Source organism: Triticum urartu, chromosome 4 (genome assembly GCF_003073215.2).
Source record: "Triticum urartu cultivar G1812 chromosome 4, Tu2.1, whole genome shotgun sequence".
Classification (NCBI taxonomy): Eukaryota; Viridiplantae; Streptophyta; class Magnoliopsida; order Poales; family Poaceae; genus Triticum; species Triticum urartu.
In genome coordinates this window covers 71,226,048-71,234,673 of record NC_053025.1, presented here as the reverse complement: position 1 = coordinate 71,234,673, position 8,626 = coordinate 71,226,048, and positions in this window count along the sequence as shown.

The window sequence follows — 8,626 nt, the reverse complement described above, 5'->3', positions numbered from 1 at the left end:
TTGCATAGCTTGAATCCATTCAGGTTCCATGAAGGCTTCTTCAACTTTATTGGGTTCTATTATTGAGACGAATGCGAAGTGCCCATAGAAATTTGCTAGCTGTGTTGCCCTTGAATGAGTGAGCGAACCGGGTGCATTGATGCTATCAATTATTCTCTCAATCTGCACTTCATTGGCAACACAAGGATGTACAGGGCGAAGATTTTGCTCTTGTTGATCATTGTCATTGTTAGAGGGATTGTCTTCAGGCTGAGCATTGTCTTCAGGTTGATCAGGTGTGGAGATGATAAGTTCCTCTTCAGGTTGAGCTTCAGAGGGTATGATTTCTCCAGTTACCATTAGTTTGATTGATTCACTGGATGGAACTTCATCTAGCACATTTGGCAGGTGCTCTCTTTGTGAACCGTTAGTCTCATCAAACCGCACATCCGCTGTTTCAACCACTTTATAATGAAAGAGATTGAAGACTCTGTAGGAGTGCGAATCCTTTCCATATCCAAGCATAAAACCCTCATGTGCTTTTGGTGCAAATTTTGAAGTGTGATGTGGATCCTTGATCCAGCACCTGGCGCTAAATACTCTGAAGTAACTGACATTTGGCTTCTTGCCAGTAAGGAGCTCATAAGATGTCTTGTTCAGAAGCTTGTGAAGATAAACACGGTTGATTGTATGGCATGCAGTGTCAATGGCTTTGGGCCAGAATTTTCTTGGAGTCTTGTATTCATCTAGCATCGTTCGGGCCATCTCAATGAGTGTTCTGTTCTTGCGTTCGACGACGCCATTCTGCTGTGGCGTGTACGAGCTGAGAATTCATGTGTGATGCCCAAAGTATCAAGATATGTATCAAGGCTAGTGTTCTTGAATTCAGTGCCATTTTCACTTCTGATGTGCTTTATCTTGGCGCCATAGTTGTTCATTGCTCGATTGGCGAAGCGTCTGAAGACATCCTGCACTTCAGTCTTGTAGAGGATTATGTGCACCCAAGTATATCTAGAATAATCATCAACAATGACAAAGCCATAGAGACAGGCAGTAGTAGTAAGACTTGAGTAATGAGTGGGACCGAAAAGATCCATGTGGAGCAGTTCGAAGGGTCGAGTTGTTGTCATGATTGTCTTCGAGGGATGTTTGGCCCTCGTCATCTTTCCTGCTTCACAGGCACCGCATAAGTGATCCTTCTTGAACTTGACACCCTCGATGCCTATGACATGCTTCTTCTTTGCAAGGGTGTGGAGGTTCCTCATGCCAGCATGCCCTAGCCTCCGATGCCAGAGCCAGCATTCTGAAGCTTTTGCTAGAAGACATACGGCAAGCTGTGGTCCTGCTGAGAAATCTACCACATACAAATCATCTTTCTGATACCCTTCAAACACTAGAGACTTGTCAGATTCCATTAGAACAAGGCAACGATATTTTCCAAACATCACGATCATGTTTAAATCACAAAGCATTGAGATAGACATTAAGTTGAAACCAAGGGATTCAACAAGCATGACTTTATCCATGTGTTGATCCTTTGAGATTGCAACTCTACCTAGACCCAATACCTTACTTTTACCAGTGTCAGCAAATGTGATGTGACTCTTGTCGGATGGACGTAAGGTTGAGTCCATAAGAAGGCTTCTCTTGCCAGTCATGTGATTGGTACACCCACTATCAATAATCCATTCTGAAGTTGCTGGTGTCGTTCCCTACAGTGCAGTTAGGGGGATAGGCTTCACGAAGAGAATTGTGAAGCAAAAGCATTTGACGAACCAGTGGGTTATGAAAGCTTAGATTGAGATTTGGACTGATAGGGAGAGTAGCAAGTGATTCAGGAATGAAGTACATAATGAGACCATTCGGGCATTTGATCTTGCGCCCTACAAGATGTTTAAGGTCCCCAGCAATGGCGTTAGACGATTTTGGTTTTCTGCTGGAGACCCTTCCCTGCAAAAGAGAGTTAAGCTTTCTTAGCCACCCACATCTTCAAGGGTGGCTTAGAAGCAATAAGTCTAAGTGCAGCATCTGAGAACTTTGGCTTTGGAGCCCTAGCAAAAAGTCTTGCAGGCAGACAATAGTACTCATAAGAATAAGCATAATAGTTCTTGGTCTTATGAGCATGGCGGTTTGATGAACCGCGCTCATATTCATAGACCTGAGTATGGTTTCCCTGCAAAACATTTGCGTTAGTGTGACTCAGGTGAGTCCTCTGTCTGTATGAAGCCTTTGGACCATATGAAGCCTGTGGTCTGGGGTTTGTCTTCTTCACCTGTGGTGTCATGATGACATTCACAGGAAGATTCTCCAAACACTTTTTCGGCACCCAGATCTTCTTCATAAGCGGCCCATTCCTGCAGTTAGTGCCAATATACCTGGCAAACACTTCACCATTCTGATTCTTAAACAGTTTATAGTTTGCATCAAAGGATTCATCAATGACAATGGGGTTAGCACAAGTGAAGCCAGATAGAGTGGATGGATCTGCTGAAGGTTCCTTTGCAGCAACCCATGTGGTTTTGGGGTACTGCTCAGGTTTCCAGTAAGAGCCATCAGCATTCATTTTCCTTACGAACCCAACACCCTCTTTCCTCGGGTTTTGGTTCAGGATCTGCCTTTTGAGGACATCACATAGTGTCTGATGCCCTTTAAGACTTTTGTACATCCTTGTTTCAAGCAATGTCTTCAACCTAGCATTCTCATCAGCAATAGCAGTGGTATCCTCAGCAGAGGGGTTAGTTCCCACATCAATAGTTGAAGATATTGCAACAGTAGCAGCAGTAGAACATTCAGCAACAGAGGTAGCATTATCACGCTCAATGCATTTAAGACATGGTGGTTCAAATCTTTCCTGAGCTGAACTGATCTGTTTGGCGCGAAGCGACTCGTTTTCTTTCTGAAGATCTTCATGAGCCGCTCTCAATTTCTCAAGATCTTGCTTCCTTTACAGATAATCATAGGAAAGCCTTTCATGAGCTGTTGAGAGCGTTTCATGACGACTTTAAAGTTCCTCATACTTAACGTGAAGATTTTTTATGTCTTCAATTAAGGACTGAGATCGAGTCATTTCAGCGTCTAACAGATCATCGCTTTTGTCTAACAGTTTTTGAATGTGTTCCATGGTTTTCTGTTGTTCAGTTGCAATTTTAGCGAGTGTTTTGTAGCTGGGTTTGGAACCACAATCAGAGTCATCGTCACTAGATGTTTGATAGTGAGTAGTGCGTGTATTTACCTTGGCACCACGTGCCATGAAGCAGTAGGTAGGAGTGGAGTAGTCTTTGTCATTTGCATAGGTGTCGGTGATGGAGTCAATGTCTTTAGTGTTGAAAATGGACTTGGCAACGTATGCTGTAGCCAGACTCGCAATGCCAGAGTCGGACTCCTCCTCAGACTCCACCTCCGCCTCCTCAGAAGCGGACTCCTCCTCTGAATCCATTTCCTTGCCAACAAACGCACGTGCCTTGCCAGATGAGCTCTTCTTGTGTGATGAAGACTTTGAGGAGGACTTGGAAGAAGACTTTGAGTATTTCTTCTTCTTCTTGTCATCAGAATCATACTCCTTGCTCTTCTTTTTCTTCTTGTTCTCAATGTCCCACTGCGGACACTCAGAGATGTAGTGGCCAGGTTTCTTGCACTTGTGGCATGTTTTCTTCTTGTAGTCATGAGCAGAAGCTTCATCATTCCTTGAGCTTGATCGTGAAGACTTTCTGAAGCCTTTCTTCTTGGTGAATTTTTGGAACTTCTTCACAAGCATAGCAAGTTCCTTTCCAATGTCTTCAGGATCATCAGAACTGCTGTCAGATTCTTCTTTAGATGAGGAGACAGTTTTTGCCTTCAAGGCACGAGTTCGCCCATAGTTGGGACCGTAGATATCTCTTTTCTCAGAAAGCTAAAACTCATGTGTGTTGAGCCTCTCAAGTATGTCAGACGGATCGAGTGTCTTGAAATCAGGACGTTCTTGAATCATCAGGGCTAGGGTGTCAAACGAACTGTCAAGTGATCTCAGGAGTGTCTTGACGACTTCATGCTTGGTGATCTCAGTAGCGCCGAGGGCTTGAAGCTCATTTGTGATGTCAGTGAGTCAATCAAACGTGAGCTGGACATTCTCATTGTCATTTCTCTTGAAGCGGTTGAAGAGGTTGCGAAGGACACTGATTCTCTGATCTCTCTGGGTTGAGACACCTTCGTTGACCTTGGAGAGCCAGTCCCAGACTAGCTTAGATGTTTCCAAAGCACTCACGCGGCCATACTATCCTTTGGTCAGATGACCACAGATGATATTCTTGGCAGTAGAGTCCAGTTGAACGAACTTCTTGACGTTAGCAGCAGTGACACCTTCTCCAGCCTTGGGAACGCCGTTCTTGACGACATACCATAGGTCAACGTCAATGGCTTCAAGATGCATGCACATCTTATTCTTCCAGTAGGGATATTCAGTTCCATCGAAGACGGGGCATGCAGCGGAGACTTTAATTATCCCTGCAGTCGACATAGCTAAAACTCCAGGTGGTTAAACCGAATCACACAGAACAAGGGAGTACCTTGCTCTGATACCAATTGAAAGTGCGTTATATCGACTAGAGGGGGGTGAATAGGCGATTTTTATGAAAGTCTTCGAAACATAGAAGTTTCGAAGACAAACGATAGAAATAAACCTATTACCATGCAGCGGAAGGTAGACTACACTAGGCAAACCATAGTCAAGTATTCAATGAAGTGAAAGCACAATGACTAATAGCAGCTAGGTAGTAAGGATCAGGTAGGAAGATATTATGAAGCCGATCAGAACCAGCAGTCACTCAGTGAAGACAAAAGATAGTGCAATCATACAATGACTTCACAAGGACCAACAGTAAGTAAAGGGAAGGGAAGGATGAAACCAGTGACTCATTGAAGACAATGATTTGTTGGACCAGTTCCAGTTGCTGTGACAACTGTACGTCTGGTTAGGGCGGCTAGGTATTTAAACCTGAGGACACACAGTCCCGGACACCCAGTCCTGAACACGCAGCTTAGGACACCCAGTCCTCACCGTATTCCCCTTGAGCTAAGGTCACACAGACCTCGCCCAATCACTCTGGTAAGTCTTCAAGGTAGACTCCCAAACCTTCACAGACTTCGTTCACCGGCGATCCACAATGTGTCTTGGATGCTCAGAACGCGATGCCTAACCGGCTAGAGGATTCACAGTCCTCAAGTGTAATAAGTCTTCAGATCACACATACAAGAAGACTTAAGTGATGCCTAACACTCTTTGGCTCTGGGTGGTTAGGGCTTTATCCTCGCAAGGAATTCTCTCTCAAAGGCTTCGAGGTTTGTTGCTCTCAAACGACAAAAGCCGTACTCTAACTCTGAGCAGCCAACCATTTATGGTTGTAGGGGGTGGACTATTTATAGCCACTAGGTAACCCGACCTGATTTGTCCGAAATGACCCTGGGTCACTAAGGAACTGACACGCGTTCCAATGGTCAGATTTCAAACACACACGACAACTTTACTTGGGCTACAAGCAAAGCTGACTTGTCCGACTCTGGACAAGATTCGCTCTCATAGTCTTCACTCGAAGACATAGGTTTTGGTTAAGCATCACTTCAGTCATTCTGACTGGTTCTCTTGGACCCCACTTAACAGTACGGTGGTTCCTATGACTCAACAAAGAAGAAACAGAACTACGAAAGATCTAAGTCTTCGAGCTCCATAGGCTTCATGCGATGTCTTCTCTTGTCATAGTCTTCAATGTGAATATCTTCACATACCACCTTTGACTTCAATATCTTCATATATTTTTAGGGGTCATCTCTGGTAGGAAAACCGAATCAATGAGGGACTTCTACCTGTGTTATCCTGCAATTCTCACAAACACATTAGTCCCTCAACTAGGTTTGTCGTCAATACTCCAAAACCAACTAGGGGTGGCACTAGATGCACTTACAAGAAGAACGGCAAGCAAGTTGCTGCTCAAGTGAAGAAGCCCAAGTATGGTCCTAAGCCTGAGACTAAGTGTTTCTACTGCAAAGGGACTGGTCACTGGAAGCGGAATTACCCCAAGTGTTTGGCGGATAAGAAGGATGGCAAAGTGAACAAAGGTATATTTGATATACAGATTATTGATGTGTATTTTACTAGTGTTCGTAGCAACCCCTTGGTATTTGATACTGGTTCAGTTGCTAAGAGTAGTAACTCGAAACGGGAGTTGCAAAATGAACAGAGACTAGTTAAGGGTGAAGTGACGATGTGTGTTGGAAGTGGTTCCAAGATTGATATGATCATCATCGCACACTCCCTATACTTTCGGGATTAGTGTTGAACCTAAATAAGTGTTATTTGGTGTTTGCATTGAGCATGAATATGATTTGATCATGTTTATTGCAATACGGTTATTCATTTAAGTAAGAGAATAAATTGTTGTTCTGTTTACATGAATAAAACCTTATATGGTTACACACCCAATGCAAATGGTTCTATGGATCTCGATCGTAGTGATACACATATTCATAATATTGAAACCAAAAGATGCAAAGTTAATAATGATAGTGCAACTTATTTGTGGCACTGCCGTTTAGGTCATATTGGTGTAAAGCGCATGAAGAAACTCCATGCTGATGGGCTTTTGGAATCACTTGATTATGAATCACTTGATGCTTGCGAACCATGCCTCATGGGCAAGATGACTAAGACTCCATTCTTCGGAACAATGGAGCGAGCAACTGACTTATTGGAAATAATACATACTGATGTATGCGATCCGATGAGTGTTAAGGCTCGCGGCGGGTATCGTTATTTTCCGACCTTCACAGATGATTTGAGCAGATATGAGTATATCTACTTAATGAAGCACAAGTCTGAAACATTTGAAAATTTCAAAGAATTTCAGAGTGAAGTGGAGAATCATCGTAACAAGAAAATAAAGTTTCTATGATCTGATCGTGGAGATAAATATTTGAGTTACGAGTTTGGTCTTCAATTAAAACAATGTGGAATAGTTTCACAAACTCATGCCACCCGGAACACCATAGCATAATGGTGTGTCCAAACGTCGTAACCGCACTTTATTGGATATAGTGCGATCTATGATGTATCTTACCGATTTGCCACTATAATTTTGGGGTTATGTATTAGAGACAGCTGCATTCACGTTAAAAAGGGGCACCATCTAAATCCGTTGAGATGACACCTTATGAACTGTGGTTTGGCAAGAAACCAAAGTTGTCGTTTCTTAAAATTTGGGGTTACGATGCTTATAAGAAAAAGTTTCATCCTGATAAGCTCAAACCCAAATCGGAGAAATGTGTCTTCATAGGATACCCAAAGGAGACAGTTGGGTACACCTTCTATCACAGATCCGAAGGCAAGACATTCGTTGCTAAGAATGGATCATTTCTAGAGAAGGAGTTTCTCTCGAAAGAAGTGAGTGGGAGGAAAGTAGAACTTGATGAGGTAACTATACCTGCTCCCTTATTGGAAAGTAGTTCATCACAGAAATCTGTTCATGTGACTCCTACACCAATTAGTGAGGAAGCTAATGATGATGATCATGTAACTTCAGATCAAGTTACTACCGAACCTCGTAGGTCTACCAGAGTGAGATCCGCACCAGAGTGGTATGGTAATCCTGTTCTGGAGGTCATGTTACTTGACCATGACGAACCTACGAACTATGAGGAAGCGATGATGAGCCCAGATTCCGCAAAATGGCTTGAGACCATGAAATCTGAGATGGGATCCATGTATGAGAATAAAATATGGACTTTGATTGACTTGCCCAATGATCGGCGAGCCATTGAGATTAAATGGATCTATAAGAGGAAGACGGACGCTGATAGTAGTGTTACTATCTACAAAGCTAGAATTGTCGCAAAAGGTTTTCAACAAGTTCAAGGTGTTGACTATGATGAGAGTTTCTCACTCGTATCTATGCTTGAGTCTGTCCGAATCATGTTAGCAATTGCCGCATTTTATGAAATCTGGCAAATGGATAAACAAAACTGCATTCCTTAACGGATTTATTAAAGAAGAGTTGTATATGATGCAACCAGAAGGTTTTGTCAATCCTAAAGGTGCTAACAAAATATGCAAGCTCCAGCGATCCATCTATGGACTGGTGCAAGCATCTCGGAGTTGGAATATACGCTTTGATGAGTTGATCAAAGCATATAGTTTTATACAGACTTGCGGTGAAGCCTGTATTTACAAGAAAGTGAATGGGAGCACTATAGCATTTCTGATAAGTATATGTGAATGACATATTGTTGATCGGAAATAAGTAGAATTTTCTGGAAAGCATAGAAGAGTATTTGAAAGGAGTTTACAAAGAAAGACCTCGGTGAAGCTGCTTACATATTGAGCATCAAGATCTATAGAGATAGATCAAGACACTTGATAATTTTTTTCAATGAGCACTTACCTTGACAAGATTTTGAAGTAGTTCAAAATGGAACAGTCGAAGAAAGAGTTCTTACCTGTGTTACAAGGTGTGAAATTGAGTAAAACTCAAAGCCCGACCACGGCAGAAGATAGAAAGAATGAAAGTCATTCCCTATGCCTCAGCCATAGGTTCTATAAAGTATGCCATGCTGTGTACCAGATCTATTGTATACCCTACACTGTGTTTAGCAAGGGAGTACAATAGTGATCTAGGAGTAGATC